Below are 16509 nucleotides of genomic sequence, written 5' to 3'. Positions count from 1 at the left end.
AAAACCAAATGGCAGTCCTAAAGTGCCTATCCAAAATTACCTAACCCAAAATAGTTATTGTTTCCACACGTTTTTATGAACCTTGTGTATTCACAGGTAGGAGTACAAAGAGTGATACAGAGTGTGTATTTCTCAGCTCTTCCAGTGAGTGGCTAAAATGGGGAGTCTAATCTGCTGTGCAGTGCAGTCCTATGCGTGTTTACTTGGAAGTAAGTCCAATTATGGCTCCATAGGTTTGCAGCCTGAATTATTATATACAGAGCCAGAACTTGGTAGTTATTTTGGACTAATTAATCCGGAACAAAATAATATGTAGTGTTGGGTTTTTTTACATTGTTATACTGCCCAATAGCTGAAGTTCTTACATAGTGTTAAGCTCTTACAGCACAATCTTATGCATGTTTACTTAGAAGTAATTCCCACTGTATTCAATGGGGCTTACTCCTCAGTAAATGTGCAAAACATTGCAGCCTTATTTCATTTCTTCCCTACCTTCTCCCAGGATTAAAGTGGATAATGCTAACATAAATCATAAGTAGAAAATCCAGTTAAATTATATTACACTCAGGCTATCTCTGTCCAGGTAGGACTGCTGTTGGCACACTAGCTTAAACTGACAAAGGCATTTCATGCCACTAATGCATGAAGAACAAGACTGCAAAGCAGTTGTCTCTATGAGGTGACTAGACCTTTATATAGTACTGAAAATGAAGTTGCATCACTACAGCCATTGCTATTTTATCACTCTCTTCCCTACTAGTTCCAAGCATAGCATTTTTCTTTTCCGCTATTTCATCTGTCCACCACAGCCCAAATACAGTCGGGGCCAGAAATATTGGAACAAGGATAACTGTTTTAGCAGTTGGCTTCTGTACACCACCACATTGAAGTTGAAAGGAAACACACCCAGATGGGAGCGAAGTCAGGACTTTCAGCTGTAATTCAAGGGGTGTGACAAAAGTGGGGCACTAACCATTCAGGAAGGACAGCCAGTGGCATACACACACCCCCTCATCGTTGGTGGCTCATAAGTAATGGAACGAATGCCAAGCAGCTGCATGGCCAGGTGTGGCCTGTTTCCAGGGTACCCCATGACCAATCCAGCAGATAAAAGCCCTGGAGGTGGTTCTGAGTGTGACAGTTGCATTTGGTAGCTGTTCACTGGAACTCCCAACATGAGGTCCAGAGAGGTGTCCATGTGAGTGAAGGAGGCCATCATTAGGCTGAGGAAACAACATAAACCCATCAGAGGGATAGCAAAAACAATGGGAGTGGCCAACACAACAGTTTGGAACATCCTGAAAAAAAAGGAATTAACTGGCAAGCTTAGCAACAGCTAAAGGCATGGAAGACTACGGAAGACAACTAAAGTGGATGACTGCAGAATTTTGCTCATGGTGAAGAGGAACCCTTTCACAACTTCTAGCCAGATCAAGAATGCTCTTGAGGAGGTAGGCATGTCATTGTCAACATCTACAGTCAAGAGACGGCTTTATGAACGTAAATACAGAGGCTTCACAACAAGGTGCAAACCACTGGTAATGCTCAAGAACAGACAGGCCAGATTAGCCTTTGCCAGCAAACACCTAAAAAAAGCCTGTCCAGTTCTGGAATAAGATTCTTTGGACTGATGAAACCAAGATTAACTTGTACCGGAATGATGGGAAGAGAAAAGTATGGAGAAGGAAAGGAACAGCTCATGATTCAAAGCATACCACATCATCTGTCAAACATGGTGGAGGCCGTGTGATGGCATGGGCATGTATGGCTGCCAATGGAACCGGGTCACTGGTGTTTATTGATGATCTGACTGCTGATAAAAGCAGCAGGATGAATTCTGAAGTGTATAGGGCTATTCTTTCTGCTCAGATTCAGCCGAATGCTGCCAAACTGATAGGATGCGGATTCATCTTGCAGATGGATAATGACCCAAAACATTCAGCAAAAGCTACCCAAGAGTTTCTCCAGGCAAAGAAGTGGGATGTTCTCCAAGGGCCAAGTCAGTCACCTGATCTCCACCCAGTAGAGCATGCTTTTCACTTACTGAAGACCAGACTGAAGGCAGAAAGACCCACAAACAAGCAGCAGCTAAAGGCAGCTGCAGAAAAGGCCTGGAAAAGCATCTTGAGGGAGGAAACTCAGCATTTGGTCATGTCCATGGGTTCCAGACTTCAGGCAGTCATTGATTGCAAAGGATTTTCATCCAGGTATTAAAGGCGATCCTCAAGTTTGAAATGATGTTGGTTTGTTCTATTACTTATGAGCCACCAATATGGGGTTGTGTGTATGCCACTGGCTGTACTTCCTGAATGGTTAGTGGCCCACTTTTGTCCAACCCGTTGAATTACAGCTGAAAGTCCTGACTTCGCTCCCATCTGGGTGTGTTGCCTTTCAACTTCAATGTGGTGGTGTACAGAGGCCAACTGCCAAAACGGTTATCCTTGTTCCAGTGTTTCTGGCCCTGACTGTAGCTCTTTCCTAAAGAGTCACATTCATTTCAGACCCATCAGTGTCTATGTGGAGCTAGGATTGTTTATCCCAGTGTGCACCACTTGACACTTACACTGAGGTTGCAATCATATAAACACTTATTTGGGATTAAGTGCCATTGAACTCAGTGGGACTTATGCAGAATAGTGTTGTGATGAATCTCAATTGCCTTGTTGTTGTCCACCCAGTTTGGAAAGAACCTTTGGTGGCTGTTTACTGTCCGCTTTGGTTATCCTCAATAATTTGGCTTCATCCACAAACTGAACTATCTCACTATTCACGCTAGATCATTTATAAATGTTAAATAGCACTAGTCCCAATAGAGTCTTGGGAAACTGAGCTGCTTATCTACCTCCATTGTGAGAACTGCCCATTTATTTCTAATCGCTGCCTCCTGTTCTTTAATCTGTCATATTTATTTTATTTTACTATATTTATGTGGCTGAACAATAACATATGTTCTCCGGGTAAGTCACAGGAAATTTAAAAGAATAAGGGTGCAATCCTATGGCTGCTAGTCAGTGGCTAGATGGCCATAGGATAGGTTGGTTCCTGGGAACCAACCTCAGAGCCCACGCTCCAAGTTGGTTCCTAGAGAAATGACCCTGCCCCTCCTGTGCTGCCTCATAGGGAGTGCGGATTGGACCTGTACTCTGCACTCATAAGAGCAGCGAAAATGGGGCGTTCCCAGGGCCAGGGAAGTCAGAAATCCAGTATGACACATCCTACATATCATCTGGCTGCCACTTCCCACGGTCTAAGGTCCTGTGGGTAGACAGCCAAAATCAGCTGTCCAGCACCGAAAGCCAGGTGTGGGGAGAGAGGAGGAGATCCGCTCTTCACCACTCCTCCCGCCCTGCGCTGGATAGGCGGTTACCCCTGGGGTCAGAGGCGACCATCGATCTTGATAGGATTGCTCCTTTCAAGACACTACTAAAATACAGTAAGCAGTAAGGCCTGTGGCAAACTGGTTTTGTGGGATTGGTTCCAGCTTCTTCCTCCTGATGAAGTGGACAAGGTGTTTTCATCTGTAAGGCCGACCACCTGCTTACTTGATCCTTGCCCATCTTGGTTCATTATGGGCTGCAGAGAGAGACTGGGTGAGGGGATCAGGGCGGTGGTGAACACCTCCCTTGAGGAGGGAGTGATGCCATCAGCCCTCAAGGAGGCAGTGATAAGACCGCTCTTAAAGAAGCCCTCCTTGGATCCTCAAGTTCTGAACAACTTTCGCCCAGTCTCAAATCTGCCATTTTTGGGCAAGGTGATTGAGCGGGTGGTGGCGATGTAGTTGAAGGCACACTTGGAAGAAACTGATTATCTAGACCCATTTCAGTCGGGCTTCAGGCTTGGGCATGGGACAGAAACGGCCTTGGTCACCTTGGTGGATGATATGAGGAGGGCTCTGGATAGGGGTGAATGCTCCTTCCTTGTTCTCCTCGACCTCTCAGTGGCTTTTGATACCGTTGACCACGGTATCCTCCTGTACTGCCTGGAGGGGTTGGGCATTGGAGACACCATATTGTGGTGGTTCCGGTCCTTCCTCTCCGGCAGGTACCAGAGGGTAGCACTGGAAGAGGAGGTTTCGGACCCGTGGCCACTCACTTGTGGGGTGCCACAGGGTTCCATCCTCTCCCCGATGCTATTTAACATCTATGTAAAGCCGCTCGGGGCTATCATCAGGAGGTTTGGGGTGCGGTATCATCAATATGCGGATGACACACAGCTCTACCTCTCGTTCAAATCTTCACCAAGGTTGGCCGTAGAATCCCTGTCCAAATGTCTGGAGACGGTGAGTGGCTGGATGGGGAGGAACAAGCTGAGGCTGAACCCTGACAAGACTAAGGTACTTTTGGTGGGAGACAAGAGGAGGCTGCGGGATGTTGACCTGGTGTTGAATGGGGTACGGCTACCCTTGAAAGACCAGGTCCACAGCCTGGGGGTCATTTTGTACTCCCAGCTGTCCATGGAGGCTCAGGTGTCAGCTGCGAGCCGGACAGCGCTGTATCAACTCCATCTGATACGGTGGCTGCACCCCTTCCTTCCCAACCATCTGCTCCCATCGGTAGTACATGCCCTGGTCTCCTCTCGTTTAGACTACTGTAACGAGTAATGCGCTCTACGTGGGGTTACCCTTGAAGACGGTTCGGAAGCTGCAGCTGGTACAGAATGTGGCGGCTCGCCTGATTAAAGGCAGCCGCCGGCGAGATCACATCACACCAGTACTGAAGGAGTTGCACTGGTTACCAGTTGTTTTCAGGGCCAAATTCAAGGTGTTGGTTTTGACCTTTAAAACCCTATATGGTTCCGGCCCAGCCTATCTTAAGGAGCACCTCCAGCAACACCAGACAGGCCGCTTAACAAGATCAGCCTCGGATGGCCTTCTCTCTGTCCCATCAGCCAGGACAGCTAGACTGGTGGGGACAAGGGAGAGGTCCTTTTCTGTGGTGGCCCCCACTCTGTGGAACTCCCTCCCTAGGGAACTCCGCCATGCCCCCTCTTTAATGAGCTTCCGTTGTGCATTAAAAATGTGGTTGTTCAGGCAGGCATTTGGGGTGGGTGAGGGTATTTTAGAAAATGTTTTTACTGTAGAATTTTATTGTTTTAAACTGTTTTATTGTACACTGTACATCGGCCAGAGTGGCTGGGTGACCAGCCAGATGGGCGATTAATAAATGTAATAATAAATAAATAATAAAAAGTAAAACAAAACAAAACATAAAAATTATTATTTCCAGTGGAGGAAGAAATAAAACAATTAATATACAGCTATATAATAAACCACGAATAATAAATTGAGATGCCCAATTTGTAAAAAGTAGAGCTGTGCACAAATAACCTCTTGAAATTCTCCACCCTGCTTGTGGGCAGAGAAATTTGGGGGGGGGGGTCAATTTCACCGAATTTCTCCAGTGGGAGGAGAAATTCTCTGACAATTTCTCAGAGGTACAGCTCACCGTTGGCAGGGGTTGTAGCACAGCTGCTGCTTCTTTTTTTCCTGAAGGACTTTCTTCTCTTTTTTTGCACTGCTATTGCAAGTGGCAACAGCAGCAACTGTATTGGCATCCTCACCCCCATTTTACATTGTCCACAATACCCCATACCTAACATCATTCTGGTGCATTGTGGTAGGGAGGGAAAGTGAAATTCACCCCAAAATAGGGAACTTGGGGAAATTTTGCAAGGTGGCACTTTTTTTCAAGGGGTAAGAAAAGAAAAATCTCAGGACTTTAATGAGAAAAATGTCTTCTGAGAAATTTTGGCTGAGCTCTAGTTGACATTTTTTAGGGTTCAGCATCTTCCCCAGGATCTTCCAAATGTTAAATTTCTGAGGACGAATTCCAGATACATCTTGTCTCTAAGGTGTGGAGAGATAATTGTACAATGAAAGGCAGGATACTCAGGCACAGTCCTTGGCCACCTCATATGCAAGGTAAGCACACAAACCCTGGACCCATCAGATGAGAATTTCTCCAAAATTTCTTCTTTTTCAGTTTCTTTTTGAAAGCAATTTCTTTTCTATCAAATTGAATTAGAATGGTCAAAAATAATGTGGGAGAAATTTTCAGCACAGCACTAGATGTAACAAAATTCCATTCTGTGGGAGTCCTATCTCGATGTCATGCACATTTACTCAGAGATAAGTCCCACTCTGTTCAATGGAAGTTACTCCATGGTAAGTATGCTTGAGACTGAAGTCAATGTTGTAGCTCAACTCCATTGCTTTTGATGGGTCTTAGTCCCAGTTCTGGCTGGAATACAAGGTGCAGACAATATGGATGCTTCAACAACAGTAGGATTCAGTCTATTTTTCAACCTAAAGCACCCACATTTTAACCTACCCTGAACTACAAGGATAATAAAATCATCCAAATTTGTGAATAGAGAAAAGGAAATTAATCCTTCTGGGGGCGCACAAACAACTGTCAGTACTGATTTCTATATCTAATCCATCTGAAGTGAGGTGGAAGGGGAAATGAGAACAGAAATCAAAATTTCAGATAGACTTGAACTTCAGCATTCTTGATTAAACAGTGAAACATTTTATCATTTAATAAAAGAGAATTATAGCTGTGTTAATTAGCAGTATCTATTATTGTTGTTATTACTACTACTACAAATTTTGGAAAGTGGTATAGCCCAAACACAGGTTGATCTGAGCACTGCCCATCAACAGAGCCATCGTTGAGTCAGGATGGTTGTCATTCCCACTGTTGTCTCGATCGTTGCCTTTACGCTGAATTTTATTATCATTGTAAACCAAGTGTTAGAAACATTTTCTTCAGTGTTTTAAGTGTGACGAAATCCCAGTCAATGCTGCCAACTTTTACTTGTGAACCAAGAAAGGAGATTCTCTCAAACAACAGCTCTATCTAGGTACCCTTGAGTTAAATGGGATGTCCCAACTGGAATCCTGTGAACACTCTTCAAAAGAGACTTGCCCCCAAGCCCAAGAAGGAAGACACAAGACAATATGTATGTTTAAACAAGTCCATTTTTATTAAAATCTAGGCCTGATGCTAAAGCTCCCACACTTTGACCTGTCTGGCGCTACAAGCCAAGGCACAGCAGCCCAAGACAAAGGCAGTGCAGAGAAGGCAAAAACCTGTTTCCCTCTTGGGGCCAATTTGAGTTCAACAGGGGAAAATTTATTCTCGGCTCCAGTTCAGACAACCAGCTATGCCTGCACTGCCAGGTTAAAGGGGGGAAGCCATTCCTTCAGCTCGGCTGCTAGGCCTGACAAGGATCCAATGGAAGGAGGGCTTACCTTGTCAGGTCTATTTGAGGCCTTGTTGAAGAAAATCTGTGTCTGGGCTAAGTCCCCCTCCCCATACTCTGAAGTGCTGCAGCCCAAACACAGTTTGTCCTGACTAATCAATGGGCCTATCACTCCTCGCTTGGCACTCTTGACTCTCGACGGTTGTCATCACGAAGCGTTCCGTTGTAAGCCTGAGGGCAACAGCAATGGAACTGGTCATGTTCTGTCTGTATTGGGGTTCTGGGTAGCCATGATGTCCTGTTTGCATTGTCCACAATACTAAAAAGAAAAAGAAAGAAAAGGAAAAGGCTGATATAACTGATATGGTTGTTATGACATTGGCATGATTGTGTACCATCAAGAACTTTATAGACACGGTATAAAATTATCTTACTGGTCTAGTGCTGTTCTGTTAGGTCTCTTGCACCTTGTGTGTTTGTTTTGCGCTTTGTCCGAGCATTGACACAAAGGGGCTTTTTGTACGTCATGGTAGCAAATCATGGCTCACTGGGAACAAGAGGGAAGTGGTCAACCTCACTGAGTGATACTCACTAGTGGCTTCTTCTCTTGTGCGTGGCTCCAGTCCTTCTCTGTGTTCCATGCCTATCAATCCCTTGCCATCTGGATTGCAGGCCAAGTATAAAAGCATGGCAGGAATGCAATTCATGCTTACCTGGGAGTAAGGCCCAGGTAAGACTTATGTCTTGAGCATGCATGGGGCCTTACATACTTACCTGGGTGTCTCCTCTCAAAGGACATTGTACTCTGAGCACTGCACGAAATTCATCTCTGGGCTTCTTATAAGAAGTTGTTTTATGACCTGGCAGGACATCCAGCATTGTGCAGGTAGGAGGAGGGTAAGAGGGTTGTAAGCTTTCATTATGACAGAAAAAACAACAACTGGGCCATATCTGGATATGCAGGGCTAAATCCTTTGATTGACCATACATGGTTATATTTTATGTTATTTTATCATGAAATGCCCAGATAATTTGATAGAAAGTTTCTGTTGTTTTAAACATGTTAATGTATTTTAAATCTTTGCATTGCTGCCAGGTTTTATTTTCTTTTTTTTTCTTTAGTTTATATTGTAGTTTTAAACTTTGTATATTGTATTTTTAATGTTTTTAATCTTTGTAAACTGTGCAGAGAGCTTTGGTTAATGGGCGGTATAGAAATGTAATTAATAACAACAACAACAAAGCATGATCAAATACAATATAAAAGATTAAAAACTATTTACATAAAAAAACACATGAACAGACAATATACACAAAAGAAACATATATCTAACACAACTTCAAACAATCTCAAAAGCAAACAAACATAACCATAAGACATTCCAGGATCGATTAAAATGTATCATATGCTGCCAAATGCCTGGGAGAAGAGAAAGGTCTTAACTTGGCACCGAAAAGATAACAATGTTGGTGCCAGGCAGGCCTCATGGGGGAGATCATTCCAATAATTTGGAGGCCACCACTGAAAAGACCTTGTCACCGTGTTCCGAGCTTCCCTCAGTGTAAGCAGCCGGAGGGGGGCCTTAGATGTTGAGTGTAGTATATGGGTAGGTTAGTGTCGGGAGAGGCGCTCCATCAGGTATTGTGGTTCCAAGCTGTGTAAGGCTTGATAGGTTAAAGCCAGCACCTTGAATTGGGCTCAGAAACATACAAGCAGCCAGTGCAAGCAGACCAGAGTCGGACTTATATGTTTGGACCATCTGGTCCTCTTTTATCAATCTGGCCACTGCATTTTGCATGAGCTGCAGCTTCTGAACCATCTTCAAAGGCAGCCCCACATAAAGTGCATTGTAGTAATCTAATTTGGAGATTACCAGAGCATAGATAACTGAAGCTAGGTTATCCCTGTCCAGATAGGGGCATAGGTGGGCCACCAACCAAAGTTGAGCCTCAAGTGACAAAGATGGCTCAAGGAGAACCCCCAAGCTATGAACCTGCTCCTTCAGGGGGAATGCAATCCCATCCAGAACAGGTTGAGCACCCTCCATCCGGTCAGAAGAACCACCCACCAACAGCATCTCAATCTTTTCTGGGTTGAGTTTCAGTTTATTAGCCCTCATCTAGTCCAATGTCACAGCCAGGCACCAATTTAGCACATCCACAGCCCCACCAGAAGAAGATGAAAAGGAAAAATAGAGCTGTGTGTCATCAGCATACTGATAACGAGCCCCAAAATTCTGGATGACTGCACTCAACGGTTTCGTGTAGATGTTAAATAGCATGGGGGACTGAACTGACCCCCTGTGGAACCCCATACTGGAGAATCCACAGGGCCAAGCAATATTCCCCAAGCATTACCTTCTGGAGCCGATTATCCAAGTAGGAGGGAAACCATTGCAATGCAGTGCCTCCCACTCCCAGCTCAGACAATCATCCCAGAAGGATACCATGGTTCAAGAAGGATTAGGGTTTTAATTATTCTGAACACCCAGAGATCTTCAGCTATTGGGTGGTATAAAAATGTAATAAATAAAAATAAATAAAAAGGTGGTGTATACAGAGAGAGAGAGAGAGAGAGAATCACAGCAAAATAAAACCCTGTAGCCCACATAAGCCCAGCCACAGGCAGGATTAAGTCTTAATTAAAAAGCTCTTCCAACGCTTCTCAAAGGTATACGACACTGTCCAGAATCTTAGAACTGCTTCAGAATTCCTCTTCCAGGTGCCCCTACATTTGGGGCATGGCCAAGTGGCCTCTCTGGAATGGGTTTCATGGTGGCGTTCACAAAATGACAGCTCCTCCCTTCTGAAAGTGGAAATCAAATTAAGAGATAAAAACTTGGCCAGGATTGTGGAACAGGGAGAAATACAAAGCCTAGGAGCCATGCCTAGGGATGTCAGAGAAATCCACAATGGAATCAAATGGGTTCGGATTTCTATGATAATCCACAATGGAATAAAATGGGTTTGGATTCTGCAGCAGACTGACTTTCCCTGAGTTGCGTGGATTCTGTGGACTTGTGACCTTAAAAAAAAAAAAAAAAAACTTTCCAGAATTTGATGCAAATTTAGTTGTAGAAAAATTTATACAATAACAAATACCAGCCAAAAATGTGCATTTCCACCATAGGCTAAAGCATGAAAATGTGCATTTTGGAGGGATTTGTGCAAGTGTGCATTTGCACAAATGTGAATTTGTGCAAATTCAGGAGAATGGAAAACATCAGATTGCATCAATGTCCGGACAGCGGAATGAAAGGCACCTGACACTTCACAAAACACAGATGGAATAGATTTCACAAAATCTGTACATCCCTAGCCATGCCCCATGTTGCCTACTCCCACATGATATCACGGATACAGAACCTCAGGTCTGGGGGACAAATCCGACCCTTCAGCATTCCCTTTCCTTGACTCCATCTCTCCATGGTTTAGCAAACACCTGGAGGGAGCAATCCTATGGCCGCTAGTCAGTGGCTAGACAGCCATAGGATACCTGGTTTTCTAGGAACCGGACCTTCCCCCACTTCCACACTGCCTTGCAGGCAGCACGGAAAAGCTCCGTGCTCCATGCTCTCAAGACAAGCGTAGAGCAGACAAAATGGAGCATTCCTGGGGGGCGTTCCAGGGTGGGGAGGACGGAAACGCCTGTACAACACATCCAATGTGTCGTACGTCAGCCTCCTCCCCCGCTCAGCCCTCCTGCGGCTAGACAGCCGCATGGAGGGAATGATCCCCTCGGTGCTTCTCTTGCCCTGCACTGGACAGGCGGTCACCTCCGAGTTCGGAGGCAGCCACCTATCTGCATAGGATTGTGCCCTTAATGTGTTATAGTTTTATCACTGTTATATTGTATTTGCTTTTTTTATGTATGTTGCCCTGAGAGCTTTGGCTTTAGGGCGACTCATAAATTGAAATAACAACAATGACAGTAACAATAATGTGAGTTTTCAAGTAACCTGGTCCGAAGCCATGAAGGACTTTAAAGGTTAAAACCAGCACTTTAAATTGGGCCCAGAAATGGACTGGGAGCCAGTGCAATTGACAGGCATAATCCAGTCTCAGCTAATAAACTTGAGGCTCTATTCTGAACCATTTCTGGTCCATATTCTGGTCCATTTCTAAAGGCAGCTCCACATACAATGCATTGCAATAGACTAAACAGGAGGTTACTGATCCATAAGAATATGTGTCCTCATCTTATGACTCCTAAATTTACTCAGATGTCTTTGGTGATGTACTTTGGTGAGCTAGCTCCAAGAGTGACAGGCCTATTGAAATGGTCCACCCTGACAATGGAGTAATTCAGTAGGTTTTCTTAACGCCTTAGTGGTGTTGCCAGCTATCCCATCCTGCCAAAAGTCCTACCTGATGTCTGGAATATGGAACTGACTAGGGTGGTTGAAACGATAACTCTGAGGTCTCTCCTTCATTCTAAAGTGCATGCATTTCCCTCATATTCCAGGGAATTGTGGATAATGAAAGACAACCACTGAGAAACAGTGGTGGAAAACTTGGGATGAATCTGACCAAACTCAAATAAGAAGCCATTTTAAGGCTTATTTTGTAGCCTTAAATCATACTCCACCACTACCACTGTATGCATACAGTGTTTCTCTGTGTTGTAGCCTATCACAACATGGCCACAAGGATAACCAAACTGAGTTTATGGTGGCTCAATGCAGAATGCTTGTGGGGCATTTTGCAGATAAAGATGGCTCACATCTGATAATTTGTCAAGCCCTGGGAATCTATGAACTTCTATGAACTAGCTCCTGTGGGGGTTTTTAGAGACTATACAACTATTTTCTGTTTACTGTTTTGTTTAAAAATAACCCTTATGGCTAATAAGGCCAGTGACTATTATCAAAGTTTACTTTGGCACTAGTCTCATTACTAATTGCCAATCTGACTATGGTGGGAGTGCAGAAGTTCACTGCTCCTTCAGTGACAACAAGAAGGCAAAGAAGTCATTGTGCTAAGTCCTACACAATAACTGATGCAAGGTATTCAGCTTGTTTGCTAAAATGTGTTTCAATCTAAAGCAATACAGAGCACAATGATTTTACATGTAAGAGTTTCAAGAGCACATGTCTGGTAAACCAGGACCATAGTCACAGACAGCTAAACGACCATTCCTTTATCCATGGCTTTGCCTTGTCTAACTAGTTTTAAGCCTATATTTCTCCAGATTACCTTTCACTGCACAATTGTCCATCCATTGGGAAAGTGGAGATGGAGAGGGAAAGAGCACCTCACCTTTATTTCCATGTTAAGCAAAATAATGACTCTGTAATGAAGTATACAACCCAGAATCCAGTACGCTGGCAAGAATATTTTTGTTTTGCGACAGACCAATTTCAATAAACTGTGCACTACATTTCCCTTCTCAGTTGCACCATCCACAAACTACAATGACTCCTTTGGCTACATCTATATAAATTTAACATGACATGAAATAGGGAATAGCACACAAAATTATGTAAAATTCTGTTTATTTAAATACACATTATATTAAAGTAATGCTGATTCAGTGGGTGAGATCAAATTTTCTCCACTTGTTATTGATGGGGGGAGGGAGGAGGAGGAGGAGGAGGGAGGGAGGAGGAGGGGGGAGGAGGGGAGGAGGGGAGGAGAGGAGGAGGAGGAGGAGAGGGGGAGGAGGGGAGGAGAGGGGGAGGAGAGGGGAGGAGGGGAGGAGAGGAGGAGGAGGAGAGGAGGAGGGGGGAGGAGGGGGAGGAGGGGGAGGAGGGGGAGGAGGGGGGAGGAGGGGAGGAGGAGGAGGAGAGGAGGAGGGGAGGAGGAGGAGGAGAGGGGGAGGAGGGGAGGAGGAGGGGAGGAGAAGGAGAGAAGGAGGGGAGGAGGAGGAGGAGGGGGAGGAGAGGAGGAGGAGAGGAGGAGGAGAAGAAGGAGAGGACAGGAAGAGGAGGAGGAGGAGGAGGAGAGGAGGAGAAGAAGGAGAGGAGGAGAGGAGGAGAAGAAGGAGAGGAGGAGAGGAGAGGAAGAGGAGGAGGAGAGGAGAGGAAGAGGAGGAGGAGGAGGAGAGGAGGAGGAGGAGGAGAGGAAGAGGAGGAGAGGAGGAGGAGGAGGAGAGGAGGAGGAGGAGAAGGAGAAGAGAAAGAGGAGAAGAGAAAGAGAAGGAGAAGGAGAAGAGAAAGAGAAGGAGAAGAAGAGAAAGAAAAGAAGAAATCACTGCAACTGCAATCCTAAGCATATTTAGTTAAACATCAGTTCATAATGAGTGGGGTTTGCTTTCAAGTAAATTTGTTCAAGACTATTGGGTTGCCACTGTCTTTCTTCAGTATAATTAGGGATTACAGTTTCTGGAACTACAGAAATTTGTGATAGGGTTAAGGACTGTAGCATTGACTGTAGTGGGAGTATGATGAAAGAAGGTGGCTATTTTAATTATAGCTGATAAAGATACCAAAGGAAATCTATCATTACTGATAAATAGAACATCCCTTCAAAAACAATTGAGGTAGAAATATTGCCTATTTTTCCTCAAGCAGAAGCCACACCCTGGGTGTGGAGAACATTATCAACGGAGGTGGGAGAGCTTAGCATTAATTTTAATACATTGCTTTATGTGTGTTTATATTGTCCATCTACTGTTGAAGACCTCGGATCCTTCTAAGGAGGCTGTCTGGAATGAATCTGTTTACAGACTCTTAAAACATGCCCTGCGTCTTTGAGGAATGTCCATTATTCTTTGGTGGCATAATATGTCACTGTCAAGTGAGTGAAGTCTGAAAGGTGCTTCCAGGTTGTGTGTGTTGTTAGACAGAAGGAACTGGCTTTGCTAGCTCAGCATACCCCACAGGATCCTTCTCCTTATACTTGTGGTTCAGTGCTAGAAAGGAGGAAGTCTGCCTAATGTGAGCCTAATAGTCAGCCAGTGCCACATGCCTACCAATATTATTCATGGACTGGGATGCACAAATGTCAGCTGCATGAATTAGAGGAACTGAATTCTGCTATGAATGGCATTCTTATCACCAGTGCGCTTTGGATTTGCAATTGACTCTTGGAAGACAGAGAATCCTATAAGACCGAGGGAAAATGTTCTACTGAGAGCCAAGTCATATGGCTGGTCTTGTTCATTCCTTCCATATGTATGGGATGGGAGTCATGAATCCTTGTAAATAGGGATTTATTCCCATGATCACATCTGCCAGTTGAGCAGCACTGGAGCAACATTCAACATGCTCACCCAGCAGAAGCTAGCATTGACACTATATTAGCAGCTTGCTAACATTCCTTAATTGAAGGCGTTCCTGTAATGAATATCCAGTTCACTTAAGGAAGTGAGCTAGTTTAGCCACAGACTACAAGTCAAGTCACACTATATATGATACATTTACATTGCATGCACACACACATACACACACTACACATAGAGAAGTGCGCTTTCATGCACAAGACACATGAACACCACTTTCTTTCTCATTTACACAGAATATGTAGGCACACATTTTCTCACACCCACACAGGATGTTCTCTTCCACCTAACCTTGCTGCTACAGCAACTATCATTGTTGACTGACTTTGAATCTGGCACAATGCATGGATATGCAGGGGGCAGCTGGAGGGGTGGGTGGGATAACCGCTGGAAAACTGGGTGGATTTTAGAAAACTGACTTTTGCTTCCCTTGCCTAGCAAAAGCCTCCAAACAAAACAGGTGGGCTAATAGTTTTCTGGTTGAAGGCTGGTCACCCTAGATGAAAAGCGGAATATCCAAGCCAGAGAAACCTGTGTGCTTTTTATCTAACCTAATTCTAATTAAAATCAAGGATTTATGGTCCTAGAAGTTGCAGCAATAACCACTAATTTATGCAATCAATGCATTTTCAATGATTTTTCAAACGTAACTTGAAGCTCTGAGCTCCATACAAAAACAGACAGCTGCAACTGACCCTCCCATGAGGAAACTAACAATCCAAGCGTCAAGCTTCATTCATATTTTGCAAATTATTGCACTGAGGATCTAGCCTCTCTGTGAGAAGATGAAGTCAAACGAGCTGGAGATGGCAAAGCATTTTATATATTAAAATGCTCTGGGGCTCCATTGAAGTAGGTGGTCTATATCTTGGGAATATCAGTTCAGTTTCTGCTTCTGATGAAGATATCTGCATAAGCATTTTTCCATCCTTTACTTCAGGGGTGGGCAGAAGATTGATCTCCAGCACTCATGCCCTACTTTTTGGCTCCCAATCGACAGCTGGTTGGCCACTGTATGAACAGAATGCTGGACTAGATGGACCCTTGGTCTGATCCAGCAGGGCTCTTCTGATGTTATGTTCCAGATGTTTTGTAGTTGAACTCCCAGCATTCCTGATCATTGGCCATGCTGACAAGGGTTTCTGGGAATTGAAGCTCAAAACATCTGGAGAGCAACCTTCTGCCTACCCTTGCTTTATTTTTCCCATCCCTCTTCACCTTATTAATTTTTACAATCAGTCCATGATGAATATTTAAATCTTCTTCCTTTTTTTGGATGTTTGAACTTCCCAAATGCTCATAATTAATGACTTACAAAATCAATGCCACTATGCCAGCAATTTTATTGTCTTCCAGTTTTCTCAGGGAAACGAGAAGAAAAAAACCTAACAAAGCTTTCTGTGGCCAATTGTGTTATCAAGGCACTTGGCACTACCAGCTGATTCTGGCTTACTATTAATCTCTCAGGAAAATAAAATACTCCTTTGTAGTTGAAAGCCTAACCAGTTACTACTATGTGTTTTATCTTAACAAAAGCGGCTTTTAGAAAAATTGCATATGGTGAAAGCCTGGAATGGAATCAGACTGTTCTAATTAGTTATTTTGATGTTTGTATGCAAATCAGTGAGTTTAAGCAATATTTCTCCTGACAAAAATGCAATCCATATTATCAGATTTGTGAATTTAAGTTCAGTGATGCCCTTAAAACAACATATATATTTTTTATAATACTGGGTAGTAATATGTAAAAGTGTATCACCATACTGATAGTTGTTTCAAAGCTATGATAGCAAAAATCTGAACAAATACACCGCTCTACAATATTAATTTGGCATTATAATTTTTTAAAAATAACAACACCAAAATGTAGCATGAAGGCACAATTATCCAAGCTGGCAGATTCCGTTTTGCTTATACAGGGGGAGCATTCCAGGATATGAAGATAATTCTTCGGTTAGCTAAGCTGTTTGACATTCATAGACATCATCTTTTGTGGGAGTGGGACAGGGAGTCTTGTTAATCTGTTGCAGCAAAAGTAACCTTAAACTAGGCATTCCTGAGCAAAAGAACTTCAAAAGAGA

The 16509-nt window shown here is 43.8% G+C and overlaps 1 protein-coding gene across 4 annotated transcripts in view; it reads right to left on the bottom strand.

Annotated features, from left to right (window-relative positions):
• Positions 1-6965: 6965 nt before the first annotated feature.
• Positions 6966-16509, bottom strand: part of AFG2A (AAA ATPase AFG2A) — a 281537-nt gene continuing 271993 nt past the window's right edge. For 3 of the 4 annotated variants that reach the window (XM_084855975.1, XM_084855977.1, XM_084855980.1), the window contains exon 17: positions 6966-7525. The gene's annotated coding sequence lies outside the window, so the exon portion shown is untranslated. The remainder of the gene's footprint in view (positions 7526-16509) is intronic. The other variant, XR_014792057.1, reaches the window with a different exon arrangement.

This window comes from Heloderma suspectum, chromosome 5 (assembly GCF_057233095.1).
Source record: "Heloderma suspectum isolate Gila_16-S chromosome 5, 16-S_ref, whole genome shotgun sequence".
Lineage (NCBI taxonomy): Eukaryota > Metazoa > Chordata > Lepidosauria > Squamata > Helodermatidae > Heloderma > Heloderma suspectum.
This window is presented reverse-complemented; position numbering and strand designations above follow the sequence as displayed.